This window comes from Typopeltis vanoorti, unplaced genomic scaffold (genome assembly GCF_054136105.1).
Source record: "Typopeltis vanoorti isolate ZY-2024b unplaced genomic scaffold, IOZ_Tvanoo_1.0 HiC_scaffold_24, whole genome shotgun sequence".
NCBI classification, from domain to species: domain Eukaryota; kingdom Metazoa; phylum Arthropoda; class Arachnida; order Uropygi; family Thelyphonidae; genus Typopeltis; species Typopeltis vanoorti.
In genome coordinates this window covers 5,010,026-5,024,796 of record NW_028328064.1, presented here as the reverse complement: position 1 = coordinate 5,024,796, position 14,771 = coordinate 5,010,026, and the positions used below count along the sequence as shown (strand labels likewise).

The 14,771-nt window shown below is 37.6% G+C and overlaps 1 protein-coding gene across 2 annotated transcripts in view; it reads right to left on the bottom strand.

Annotated features, from left to right (window-relative positions):
• The window catches only part of LOC150092192 (disintegrin and metalloproteinase domain-containing protein 11-like), a 1,236,934-nt gene that overhangs the window by 553,612 nt on the left and 668,551 nt on the right, over positions 1-14,771 (bottom strand). The window lies entirely within an intron of this gene.

Genomic DNA, 14,771 nt, shown 5'->3' with positions numbered 1-14,771 from the left:
CACAGCAGAATGATTTTAAGGAATGCCGATGGTAGGGAGGTCACTGAATCAGTCGATATAGTGGAATTACTGAGTGAGCACTTTGCAAGAGAATATCATTCAGGAGGTGACAGTGAAGGAATGAAGGAACCATTAGTTTATATGGGAATTGTGGTGAATGAAGTGGAGGTGAATAGTCTATTACAGAACCTTAATGTGAATATATCTGTGGGATTGAATGGTATATCAGCACGGGTCTTATGTGAGGCAGCTAAAGAATTGCCAGTGCCCTTGACCATGTTTAATCTGAGTCTTGGGTCTGGTTTAGTCCCGAAGGGGTGGAAAGAGGGGAAAATAGTTCCACTGCATAAAGGAGGATCCAAGAGTACTGTTGCAAATTACCGACAGATCAGTATATCAGGAGTCGTTGTCAAGGTCTTGGAGAAAGTAGTCAAAGGTAAAATACAGGAATGGATTGATGAAAATGAGATACTGTATGGGGGGACAGCATGGTTTTATGAAGGACAGATCATGCCTCAGTAACTTGCTCAGGTTTTATAACACAGTGACAGCTGAACTGGATAAGGGTAAAGGGTCTACAGTGATACTGCTGGACTTAGCTAAGGCCTTTGATAGGATATAACATGGAATTCTAATCTGTAATCTGCAACATATGGGAATGGATATAGGGTTGGTGAGATGAATAGGAGGGTGGTTAATGGAGAGATACCAGAGAGTAGTTTACTCAGGAGTAGAGTCCAAAAGACGGCCTGTGACCAGTGGTGTGCCGCAGGGGTCTGTTCTTGGACCACTGCTGTTTAATTTGTTCATTAACAATATAGGGAAGGAACTGGGAGGAACGGTTCATTTGTTCCCTGATGATGCAAAGTTGGGGCAATAGTGAATGCAGAAGATGTCAAAATTTTGCAGGATGATTTGGATAAATTGGAGGTCTGGGCTAAGGAGAATGGATGTCAATTTAATGTGGCAAAAATGTAAGGTTATGCATTTTGGGGTGAAAAGATTAGCAGCAGTATATCACATTGGTGGAACTGTACTCCAGGAGATTGATGAGGCCAGGGACTTGGGAGTGTTGGTGGATAGGGAGTTGAAGTTTAGGGAGCACATTGCAAAAGTGGCTAAATCAGCTCATCAAATCACTTGGATGCTGAAGAATACTTTGACGAGCAGAGATAAGCAAGTTATTGTTCCTCTGTATCAAGCCTTGATAAGACCCCATCTCGACTACTGTGCCCAGATCTGGTCACCTAGGTTTCTTCTTGATGGGGAAGAGGTTGAGAGGATCCAGAGGCGAGTGACCAAGATGATAGCAGGTGTATGGAATGAACCTTATGAAAATTGGTTGAAGATTTGTGGATTGCAGAAATTAGTTGATAGGCAGAAAAGGGGAGATAACTGAGATATTCAAATTGCTGAATTCAGAGGATATTTTTGAGAACAGGACTGCTGGTGGAAGGACTAGGGGACATCCATGGAAGCTGGGCAAGAGTGTGGTTAGTAAGGGTGTTAGAGCTGGGTTTTTTACTTTTAGAGTGGTGAATGAGTGGAATAAGCTGCCAGAGTCTGTTGTGGGTGCTATGACAGTGAATGAGTTCAAGGCAAAGTATGATAGATACTGTGTGAATGTCGAATAGTTGTGATGGACATGATGTTTAGGGCCTCCCTCGATGAGTCTAAGAACTCCTTGGAGTCGCCTGTAATAATAATAATAATAATAAAGATCCACATATGGATTTTCTTAGTTGCGATGCTTTTTCTGTTTGACTACCTTCCAAACCAATACCTCACGATTACTTTCACCAACAGGTGGTAGTGTTGATACTTCATTCACAACCACATCCTGTAATAACACCAATAAACCTCCTGTTGCTTTCATTACATGCTGCTTTAGATTGTTATCCTGCAGAAGCTCAACATATTCACTCTCTTTGTTACTACATACCAGTGCCAGCCCGTGAAATTTTAAGTGGGGGTGTTGCCTATACAAAATAATTTTTAAAAAATTATTTTCTTCCTAATCAGTAACGAATTTATTAATAAATAAATTTGTAGATTTATTTTTTAATAAATTGGTTACTGGTTAGGAAAAAAAAGAATTTTTTAAAAATTATTTTGTATAGGTAGCACCCCCACTTAAAAGTTCATGGGCCGCCCCTGCTATATACTATCTTTTCAATCCAGATTCTTATAATTAAAATCTCCCATTAGGATCATCTTCTTTTTACTTGTGCATCTAATTTGTCTAACATTTCACAATTAAAACTCTCCACATTCCCTGGCCTATTACAGAATCCTATTATATATACACTATTCTACTGATCTCAGCTTCCCTCTAAACAGCATCAAAATCTGCAGAGATACCATTATTTTGCACTTCAACTCTTGAATTCAGGACACAATTCCTCTGCTACCATTAACAATAGCCCTTCCCCCCCCTCCACACTTCATCTTCCTATCCTTTCGAAAAATTTTATATCCAACCATTTCAAGTCCTGACAGTATATCATCCTGTCAACCAAGTTTCACTTATGCAAATTATCTTTGAGACCTCAAGAAAGGTCGAAACCGGAGGGTAGTGATCTTCCCAGATTGCATGGCATCACATATGTCCATAAGCATATGTGCATTGCATTATGGGATACTAAGGCAATTGATGTGAAGTCATTAGCCACTATATACAAGCCTCGTTTGCTTACACTTGGATAAAGAATGAAACCAAGAATATAATTTCTTGGCATCTTTAATTTACAGCACAAGGAAAGCTTTTAACATCTATGTCTATGTCTCATACAGAGGCCAGCCACTAGAGGGCCATAAGGTGTGTAGTGTTGGAAAAAAGCTTCAGAAAAGATAAGCCATATTTTGAATAACAATTGGTAATATTTCATGAATTTTAGTGCTCTACTATTGATTTTTGATAACGAAGTGTGTCTGCATTATTTTTGGTATGATTTATTAGTTGAAACTGCCTTCTTTAAATAGAACACATGGCAGTACTCACTAGGTGAATTATGCGGCTGTTGATGGGTGCGACTAGGTGAGTGCTGTGAAAATCAAATGGCATTAACAACATAGACTTTTCAAATAAATAATTCAATGTTGTGACTGTAATATATAAGCATGGTGGAGTGTAAAAGATGCGTTTGTGGAGAGAGAGAGAGAGAGAGAGAGAGAGAGAGAGAGAGAAAAAAAGAATGGGAGATGAGAAAAAGTATGGATTTGTAGGAAGTGTGATATATTATTAGACCATGAGGCAATGAATGCCAACCAGACTGAAAAGATAAAAGATGGTGTAAATGAAACGAAAGCTAGTGAAACTAAGGAAGTGAAAGAATCCAAAAATGTAGAAGCAAAAGTTAGTGATAATGGAACAAAAGAAAGTATGAATGAGGAAATGGAAGTAAGGAGTGGCAGAATGAGAGGTAGCAAGACTGCCGGAGTGAAAAAGAGTGAAATTTTCGGAATACAAGATTTGATGAAACAGTTATTGAAAATGAAAAATCATGAATATGCACAATGATATTAGATGTTTAGTGGAAACTAATGAAAGTGTACAAAAGAATAGAATGAAAGAAAAAAGGGTAAAAGAGGTGACGAGTGAATCCATGTTAGCAGTTTATGGAGATTTCATGATTAGAGGGTTAGATAATGAGAGAGTCTATAAGGTCTGTTATTCAGGAGAAAGAATGAGTAAGAAAATTCAGGCATTGGACATGGGGAAGAAACAACCAAGAGAATTAGTGGTGGTTGTGTGGACAAATGACCTAAGTTGACATAAGGAACACGTGAGGGCGAATATCAGGAAGTTACTGAGAAGAGTGAAAGATAAGAGTGTAGTGCAAAAAATTGTCAGGGTGTTGCTGAGGTATGACAATGATGAGTTGCAATGCAGAGCCAAAATCATGAATGGTATGCTAGCAGAGATATGTGAGAAGGGAGTACAGTTTGTGGATGTATGGCAAGTGTTTGAAGGATGAATGGAATCATGTAGGCCTGATGGGTTGCATTTAAATGGCTCTGAAGTCAGTGTACTGGAGAAAGTGTTGCTAAATGGAAGTAGAGTGTGTGCTGCATGCAAGATATCAGAAGTAAGAGATTAAGTGAAAAATCAGGAGAGTAGTATTGAAGAGATCGAAGTGCTTGGCAGTAGAAACAGTAGTAGTAGTGTGACAAAAGAAGAAGAGAGAGAGAGAGAGAATGGGAATGTAAGAGGAACAGAGAGAGACATGGAATATGGAGTGTGGATGTTGAAAGTAGCAGTGAATGTGTGTATATAGATGGAGTATATTGTAATGTGGGTGGGGAAGTTAAGATTGAGGGGGGATATGTGGTAAATGGTGATAAAGGTGATTTGGCAAGGGCAGGTGTAGTGGTATAAAAGGGAAGATAAATGGAAGAGGACAAGGAAGACGAAGAAAATCTTGGCTGGCAGACATCAGACAGTGGACTGGCATGAACTCTGAGAGACTGCTCAGAATGGCTGAGAATCACTCAAAATTTGCCAAGGTGGTCGCGGACCTTCGATAGGAGTGGCACTCAAAGAAGAAGAAAAAGGTGTAGTGATGAAATCACAATGAACAAGTGGCTTGGATAGGATTGGTTATAGACCTAAAAATGAACCACTGTGTTTGTTTACAAATGCCAGAAGTACCAGAAAAGGAGATAAACAGTATGAATGGAGATGAACAGATGAATAGTTTCAATGATTGAGTTTATTTACTCCAAAACTATTGGAATAAGTGAAACATAGTTGAATGAAGGTGATTTTCTAATGGGAATGGAAATTGGAAATGGAAGGAGATTTTTTGCAAGGATAGAAAGGATGAGAAGGTGGGGGGGGGGGGTACTGCTGATTATGTCAAGGGAATTACATCCACATAAGGTACACATGAAAGAGGAAGATAGTGGCACCAGTTATGAGGCAGTGTGGTGCAATGTAGAGGTTGACAGGAAGATTAGTTGGATGTCATAATAGGCCAAGAAATATGGGGGGTAGTGATGAAGAAATGTATAAACAACTTGGATTAGTAACAAAGGAAGGGTAATTATTATGGGTGATTTTAATTAGCAATATAGATTAGAATGAAGACAGCATATGGAAATAAGGAAAATGAATTTCTCGAGTCTTTGAGAGATACAACTATCTCAGGCAGCATGTAACACGAGGATCGAGAGCTGTAGATCTGATTGTTTCATCAGAGGATATCATTGTGAGTGGGGGTTTCACACTTTCTTCCAGTTGGTGAAAGTGATCACGAAGTGATCATCGGAGTTGTTTCTAGCCATATGCAGACTTCTGTGAGGAAAGGATAAATGTGGAATTATAAGGCTGGTGATTATAACAAGCTTAGGAGACATCTTGGAGCTACAGCATGAAATGAGGAGTTGAGCGGTAACGAAATAAAAGCTGCTTGGGAAATGACAAAGAAATACATAACAGCAACAATTTGGAATGTGTTCCAAAGGAAAAAAGGCTGAATAAGTAAGTGTAAAATGGATGAATGAGGGGCTTAAGCATGAAATCTGGAAGAAGAAGATACTTTGGACACAGTATTATAGGAGTAAATAATGGTAATAATCACTTACATGAGTATAAAGAACAAGCAAAGAGAGTGACTCAGTGAGTAAGGAAAACAAAAGTGCAGTATTAGCAGAAATTGGCAAATGAAGCAAACAAAAAACGATTAACAGTTTTTTAGATACGTGGCAAGTAGAAAGAAGAATGGTCATGGTAGGATGATGTTAATGGATGAAAATAGTCGAATGGCAACTGATGCAGAAGGCACTGTTGAGATATACTGTGATCAATTTATAAGGGTGTTTCATCCTGAGTAGTGTGGAATCATGAGTAACTTAAATGTAGAGGACATAATAGACAATGGCTTAATTATGAGTGAGTGAGTGGGAGGTATTTGAGGAAATAAATAACCTTGATGTCAATAAGGCAATAGGATTTGATGATGTATCACAAGCATCTAACGGAATGTTCCAGAGAATTGGCAGTAGCATTGGCATGCCTCTTACAACAGCATAGGTTTCATGGGAGTGACAAGAAGGTAAAATTGTTCCACTGCATAAAAGTGGTGATAAGGCTGTGGATTCAAATGATAGGCCAATCTGTATATCTGGAGTTGTGATGAGTATACTAGAGAGATTGGTTAGAAGTAGGATACAGAATGGATTGATAACAGCGGTATTCTCTGTGGTTATCAGTTTGTTAATGGGAGATCTTGTTTCACTAATTTACTTATGCGCTATAAAGGTGACAAATACATTGGATAGGGGAGATGGATATAGAGTGGTGTACTTGGATTTTGAAAAAAAGCTTCTGATAGACTGCCACACAACAAGCTGTAAAATAAATTGAAACAGATGGGATTGCAGAACAGACTTCTTAGTTGGATCAGTGACTAGCTGTCACTGAAAGAGGAAGGTCACTAGTGGTATATTGCAGGGATCAGTATTGGAATTACTGTTGTTCAATTTTTTATGTTAATGATATTGGGTTGGTTTAACTAGTGATTTGCAGCTGTTTGAAGATAAAGCAAAATTGGGGAAAGCAATGCAGAGTCAAGCAGATGTTATGGCCTTACAGGCAGATTTGAATAGATTGCATGAGTGGGCAGGTAAGCAGAACTATCAGTTCAATTTTTCAAAGTGTATGGTTTTGAGATTTGATAAACGATGATGGGATGCAAATTATACACTTGATAGGGAAACTTTAAAGGAGGTAGAGTAGATGATTGATCTGGGAATGATGGTGGACAAGAAACTGAAATTCAGAGATCACACTGTATAAGCTGTGAAGATGTCACCTTGGATAACGGTAATAATGCAGAGTAACTTGAACTGCAGAAATAAAGAGGTCATGATGCCATTGGATGAGGCTTTTATATTGACCTCATATGGATTAACCTCCCTACTGGCATAGGTGAATGAAATATCCAGACCGCCGTAGCATTCTGCACGGATCAAAACTTCATCGGCATTCTACCTTTTATCATGCCATTACCTCTCTCTGCTGTTAATCCCTTTACAGCTATTTTAGAGCCATTAGTGGATTAACTGTTAGTGCTTGACTTTTGTGTCACCTGTCTTTATGCAGACTGTTTTGCTTGGTTACTGCCCTAAGATATTTGATTTTTTTTGCCTCTAAAATGATTTATAGTGTTTCTTCCCAAAAATTGAAAAGAATTTCACATGTGAAAATAGTCAATCCTGAAATGACCATCGAAAAGCCTTTGAAATGAATCTATTTAGTAATAGTAAATTTGCTGTATTTTATTCTTCAAATAAGTGCAACGGAACAGTTGCACAGGTTGTTCTTACACTTTACTCACAATATAGAAACAGTTATTTTTGCAAATTTTCAAATGCTTGCATTGAACATATGTCACATATTTATATTTTTAAATAATATTTATTGAAATAAATATGAGCTTTTGCCTTTCTTTCCTAGCAAAATACCGTTATATGGATCATCACATTTCAGTTTTAGAAAAGATTTTTTTTTTTTTATGAACAACAAATTATGTTATATTGCAGGGGTGGCCAGAGTTTTTGCAGCAAGAGCCATAGTTACCTACCAGAAATTGTTAAGAGCCACATCCCAAAGGTCTATATCTAATAAATTCCCCTTCGGTATAAGGCCATTTTGCACGTGTGATGTTCCATGATATTTAAAAACTAGCCTCTATTATTACAGTTTTAGATTCTTCAGTAAATTTTGTCATGAAATTAATTTGGTTATTAACTGAAGAATAAAAATAAAATATTAATATTTAAATCATTTGGAATTTAAATTATTACCTTTTTATTATTATAAGAAGTACGAAATTCAGTAATGTATCTTTTTAAATTTTCTGACAAGGTAATATAAATATAACTACATTGCCGATCATCATTCAGAAAAACTTTATTAGGTGATTGCCCCATGTCTGCTAGAAAATTAAGAAAAATTATAAATATATTTTATTTGTAAGTTGAGCCGCAATAAAACTTAAGAAGAGCCACATGCAGCTCGCAAGCCGCAGTTTGGCCACTGTTGTTATTGCATATCTCGGTTTCCGATAGTGAGTCTTTTTATTATGATGTTTTAGCAGGGATTCTTCGTTTTTTTTTTTTTTTTTTTTTTTGTAGGATGCACATTACGATAATATCCAGTGCGTAACCACTATAGATATGCTGAAAATATAATATGAAGGATATCGTATACAGAATGATTCAAAATTTCTGCTCATTTTGAGGATTTGATTGTATCTTGGACTCAGGTGTGTAGTGGTGGATCCAAGTTTCGTCTACAGTCACAAATCGATGTAAAAAAATTCTGTGAATTGCGATTAATCATCAAACACTGCGTTGAAATGCCTTTTTTCCTGCACTTTTGATCGACAACCAACAATCGTGGCACCCATTGCACACAGCTTTTTCATGTGCAATTTTTTGTGCAGTATATTATACACCCATTCAGTTGAGATCTCAGCAATCTCAAGCACTTTCACTCGGCGGTCTTCCATAATGATACCATGGATTTCGTCAATCATTTCTTTCATAGTGACCTCAGTCGGGCATCCGGAACGAGCTTCATCTTCAATGGATTTATAACCACGTTTAAACTCATTTTTTGAAAAATAAATAGTCTTTAATGCTGGTGCAGAGTCCCCATGAACTGCATCTAACTCGGCTTTGATCTGTGCAGCCGTCCACTTCTTCAAATAAAAGTGTTTTATCACTGCACTGACTGTGTTTGCATTTTTATGAAAATGCAAACACGGCCATTTTAAATGTTTGCCAAATGAGAACTAGGCGTTTCACATGGCTAAAATTTTGCCAGGGGGTCATGAAAAAGATGATATGTGCTGACACTGGTATGAATGAACGAATTGTGTTACTGTCTATTGGAAATTTACCAACCTTTTCAAACAACCCTCATAGTTGAAAGACAATATGAAGTATATCTAACATTTTTATTCACTAACATCATCTTACCATAACCATTCATTTCTTTCTTCTACTTGTCATATATTGAAAGAACCTCTAGAATTTTTCTTGGCTTAATTTGCCAATTTCTGCTTATGCTGAACCTTTGATGCTTTATCAACTGATCTGACCTGCCTTTGTGTTCCCAGAAAGCCTTCTTTTTCAGTTTTTATTCATTTATCTTATCCATTTTATTGCTACCTTATTTAGCCTTTTCACCTCTGGAAGGCAATGCTGCTGTTACATATTTCTGTCTGCTTTCCACCCAACTACACTTTCCATGCTATAGCTCTCATTTGTCTCCTAAGTTTTCATAATCACCACATAATCTCCTGCTCCCTCCACCCACAGAAATTATCATTATGATTGCCACAACTCAGGTGATCATCTCATGGTCACTCTCACCAAATTGGATGAAGATTAGATGCTTTGTTTACGATCATGTCCTAAGACTCTTAAACACTCATGTGCCTTCTATTATATATTGCCTAAGACAGTCAATCCTTAAGAACTTAAAAAATTTCTCCTTACTTCCTGATATTATCTCTTTATTCCCATTAATATTACCATAATTATAATCAATTGTATTGATCTTCTTGCACTTGCTCACTAAGCCAATTTGCCTATAGATTTTTTTTTTTTTTTGGTCTCTGCTCTCATTTCTTAGCTTATAGCAACACCCAACTAAATATCTCATCCTATCAATCTCCACCTCACACCATGCTGCTTCAAATTCACTACCACTACTTTTCCCTTGCATCTTCACCTTGTGAAGACATAATTTTATTCTTAGCAGCACTACAGCATACCAGCAACACTCTTCATCCTTCTTGCGCTTCCTATACACAGAAAAGACGTTACATCCTTCCATTTCTATTCCCATGATGCTATCCTTCACATCCAACTGTGATACATTTATTCCATTTATCTAATACATTTATTTATACTATGTTCAGGCAAATAAACTTAATCGATGCAACAATTTCATCTCCCTTATTTCTGATACACATGACATTAATAAATATCACAGCAATTCCTTTCTTGGTGTATAATAGCAGTCCTACTCATGGCATCCCTAGATCATTCTGTCTACTCTCCTTTATAACCCTTTACCTAATATAACATGACATCCTTATCTGTGACTTCCCTGCACTTTGCTCCTATTCTCTCACCTTTATAACTCTTTATTTTATATATCTTCCCAGATTCAACTACTCCCCATGCACTCCAGGTCATCTCATTCTTATGTTGATAATCCTCATAAATGTATTCGATACTGTTTCCAGAATCGATTCTCTCTTCTTACAGCATCTTTCTTGACTCTCTGTTTCCCTGTCCAGCTTACATTCTTTTTCTCACATTCTTATCTCACACATTCCTCTACATTCACAAACACTTCAATCTCACTTGTTTCACTCTCATATGGTGGTCATCAGATCTCAGTAAGAAAGAATGCATAAGATGAATGACCTATGCAGAGATTAGCAAAAAAACTTCCCTTATCCAGTTCCTATACAGATTCTTCTTTCGCTACGCATTATTCCTGCTTCCTATGCAGGGTTGGCATGTTACTTAGATGTGACTTATTGTTAGTACCACTCCCAACTGACCTGTCGCCTAGCCTGCTGCTGGGGGGGGGGGGTATATTTTTTGGCTGTAGTAGCGTATGTTCATGGGGCCAGTTTTCCTGCTTGCAGGATGAAAAACGCCAGATAAACTGGTGGGAAAAACCCTACTGCCCGTGCCCAAGACCGACTAACTTGGCTATGGCTGAGGAAGATCCTCAAATTCCTCACGTCTTTGGTGGGAATTGAACCTGGGACACTCCTTCCCAAGTCATATGGTTGCAAAGCGAAAAGCCATTAGGTGAACCGTGTGGACTCCAGTTCCTATACAGATTAAACCTGTGAAAATGCTTGATTTCAGCTGAATCTCATGAAAACTGTTTCTAGTTTCTTCCTGCTGTAATGATTATCATTGATAATTTAATTTTTCTTTTATTGGCTGTTAGTAGTCTTTATAGAGGGCTGATGAATAGCAGTTGGAGAAGAGGAAAGCTGACATAGCAGCAATCTAGATGAAGTCACTTTATCTGATGTAATAATCAGTATGCATCAGAAAGCAATGGATGTGGATTGCAAACAAAGAGTACATGTGTATATTATCTATTGTAGCATTTTTCTTCTGTGTTCAAGGGTAAGTTGAATATCATGTAGATGAGAAGTACAATATATTCGAATGGAATATGCCCAGAAACAGCAGTATTTAAATGATCACTCTGTTCTCAAATTGTCTGAATAGCCTATTATGAAATCGGGGTACTCTTTCTGTGCATTAAAATGCTGCTGGTAGACTAGGATAGGCGATTCCTTAAGAGGCATAACTACAGGTATCGTGGAGTATAAACTTGCTAGGATAAAATATGTTGTGTAAGCAATATAGTCTACTTTAATACCAAGAACTTATATTATCTCTTTGATGTACACATCAAAGGGCTAAATGGTAGTATGATATACAAAATTTTTGAAGCATAATTTAAGTAATGACTACTGATTAGCTTTAACATGTAGACTGGGGATAGGCAATGTGCAAAATATGGCAGTTTTTATTCTTAGTTCCTGAAGGTTTATTCGATTCAACCACTGAAGGATACTGTTGATTGTGGACACATATGCCTGTGACCCATAATCACACTATGAGTAGACAAATGCACAGTACAGATGAAGTAGCGAACATCAACTGGCACCTCATACTAACTTTTTCTCCTGACGAATAAATATGTTTTTTTTTTCATAAGCACAGATACAATTTCTTCAGATAAAAACTTCAATCCATTAAACAGTCCACATGTGGTGAGATGATTAATAAGTTGCTGTCCTTCAATGACCTTTATGTTCACACGAATGGAAGAAAATAAAAAAGTATCAATAAAGGGACTACCTACAACTGGAAGACATTATTATTATTATTATTATCTGAGCCTTCTGGGTTATCAAGGTCTCATTGATGGAGGCTGTAGATCACCCACAACAGCTGTCATAGCTGCTCTTAAACTTATTCACACTGGATGCACTCACTATTTCAAGAACCAAACTGTTACACTCTATGCTCTGTGAGAGAAAAATCTAGCTCTCATCCCTTTAATTGCATGGATGTCCCCTTATACTCTACCCACCTTCATATAATGAAAAATTTCATCAGTTGACAAACCATACCATCGTTTTAGAAATTTATAGACCTCTTTCTCCTGTTTACCTATGTCTGCAGTCCACATACTCTCAATCTGCCTTTGTAATCTATATTCTATAATTCTGGGAGACCAAACCAGCGCACTGTAGTCGAGGTGTAGTCATATCAAGACCTTGTAAAGAGATAAAATGACTTCCTTATCCTTAAATGTCAATGTTTGTTTTAACATTGCAATTATCCTCGGAGTTGTATTTGCAATTATTGCTATGTGATCTCTAACTTCCTATTCATCATAACTCCAAGATCCCTATCCTCATCAATTTCTTGTAACATAATCCACCAATATAATATGTCACTGGAAATCTTATTATGCCAAAGTACATAACTTTATACTTACTAACATTGAACTGCAAGCCATTAACATTTGCCCAAATGAGCAGCTTATTCAAATCATTCTGTAAGTGCCAGATATCAGCAGCATCCCTGATTGCCTTGCATCTCCTGTTAGATCCTTCCAAATGTCGTTAAAGTATAAATTAAACAACAATGGTCTAAGAATTATTTCTGATACCTATCCATAAGCACTTATCTGTGTCAAGAAATTTATATCCAACCACATATTCAAGCAGTATCAGAATGGAGGCTGTAGATCAACCACAACAGCTGTCATACCTGCTCTTAAACGTATTCACACTGGATAACTTGATATGACCCACAGTCAGAAGGATAAGTCAAGTAGGAGTTAGATGGATGAATAGCATCATTAAGCCGGAGTTGCAAACAAAGAAAAAGTTACAGAGGGAATTAATATTATGATTTATGGTATCTCCATGGAGTTTGGAGATCCGTCACTAATGTTTACACATGCAAACTTACCATACCTCTCCTTAAACTCATTCACTGTCAGAGAAGTCACAACTAATTCTGACAATCCAATCCATTCGTACGCCACTCTCCATGCAAAAAATATCATCCTCACACCCTAACTTTTACACAATTTCCACAGATGACTGTTCCACAGCAATAATACTCTATTTGTCATGTATCGAAAATTTTTCTTTGAATCAATTTTATAAAACCACTTAATATATTTCATAGCCTAGGGAGCATTTCACAGACATGTCACCAGTTTGGTCACTTGTCTCTGAATTCTCTCTACCACCTGCAGATCTCCAAGTAACCAAGGTAACTAAATCTGTGCACAGTAGTCAATATATGGCCAAATCATATCCTTATAATAAGGTGTAATAACGTCCCTATTTTTACTTGTTAGAGCATCATGTGAGGTGGTTATGAATGAGGAAGTGAGTGGGCATGAGTATGGAAAACGAGAGAATGGTTTGCAAGAGGAACAGGGAAATGGGGATGCTCAGGATGGACAGGGGTACACAGCGTGAGAAAGGTGGATGCTCCAAGGTGGATGCTCAAAGCATGTGTAGACAGGAAAGGAATTGGATGACCTGGGATCAAGAGGAAATAGTTGGAATTGAAGAGGGTTCTAAAACGAATAAGCAGAAAGGGAAATGGCCCCAGTTGAGCATGGAGAGATCACATCGAATGAGTGGTATTAGTGGAACTAGCTGTAGATCCAGGAATGAGTTGTGTTTGTATACACTAGAAGTGTAAGACACAAGGCAGATGAAATGGTTGCACTAATGAGTCTGTTCACCCAAACATTGTTGGAATAAGTGAGAATGGATAGATGAGGATGACATCCTAACAGGAATAGAGATGGAAGGGTATGTTTCGTCAGGAAAGAAAGGTTAAAAAGGGAAGGAGGGGGAGTGCTATTGATGATAGAGAAAGAGTATGTCCATACAAAGTAGAGATGCAAGAGGAAAATATAGTGCCAGTGGTTTTGAGGCAGTATGGTGTGAGATAGAGGTGAATGGAATGAAATACTTGGTTGGATGTTGTTATAGACCAGATAATGTGGATGGTATTGACTATGAAATATAATCAAATTAGCCAAGCAAATAAGAAAAGAGTGATCATTATGGGCGATTTTAATTATGGCAATATAGACTGGAATGATGAGATAGCAACTGGAAGTAAAGAAAATGAGTTTCTTGAGTTTTTGAAGGATAACTACCTCAGACAGTATGTAACAGAGGGCACACAAGGATTGAGGGTCTTGGATTTGGTCATCTCATCAGAGGATGTAATTATAAATAAGATATCAAATATCCCACCTGGGTGGTAGCCAGCAATGTGAGGACATCTGTGAGAAAAGGGTATATGTGAAACTACAAGGGGGATGATTATGAAGAGCTCAGGAGACAGCTTGCGGGTGTAGCATGGAATGAGGAGTTAGCTGGAAAAGAGATCAATGCAGCTTGGGGGATTTTCAAGAACTATCTAGTAGATGCAATGTCTAAATGTATTCCAAGGGTGAGAAGGTTAAATAAGGTAGGTGTGAAATGGATGAATAAAGAGATTAAGCATGCGATACAGAGAAAAGGGGCGTTATGGAGGAAGAATAAGAGAAGTGGAAATAACCAATTCCATGAGGATTACAAAGAACTAGGCAAGGTGGGTGACTTAGTTGGTAAGGGGTAGCAAAAGTGAGGTATGAACAGCAGTTAGCTAATGAAGCTAAAAAG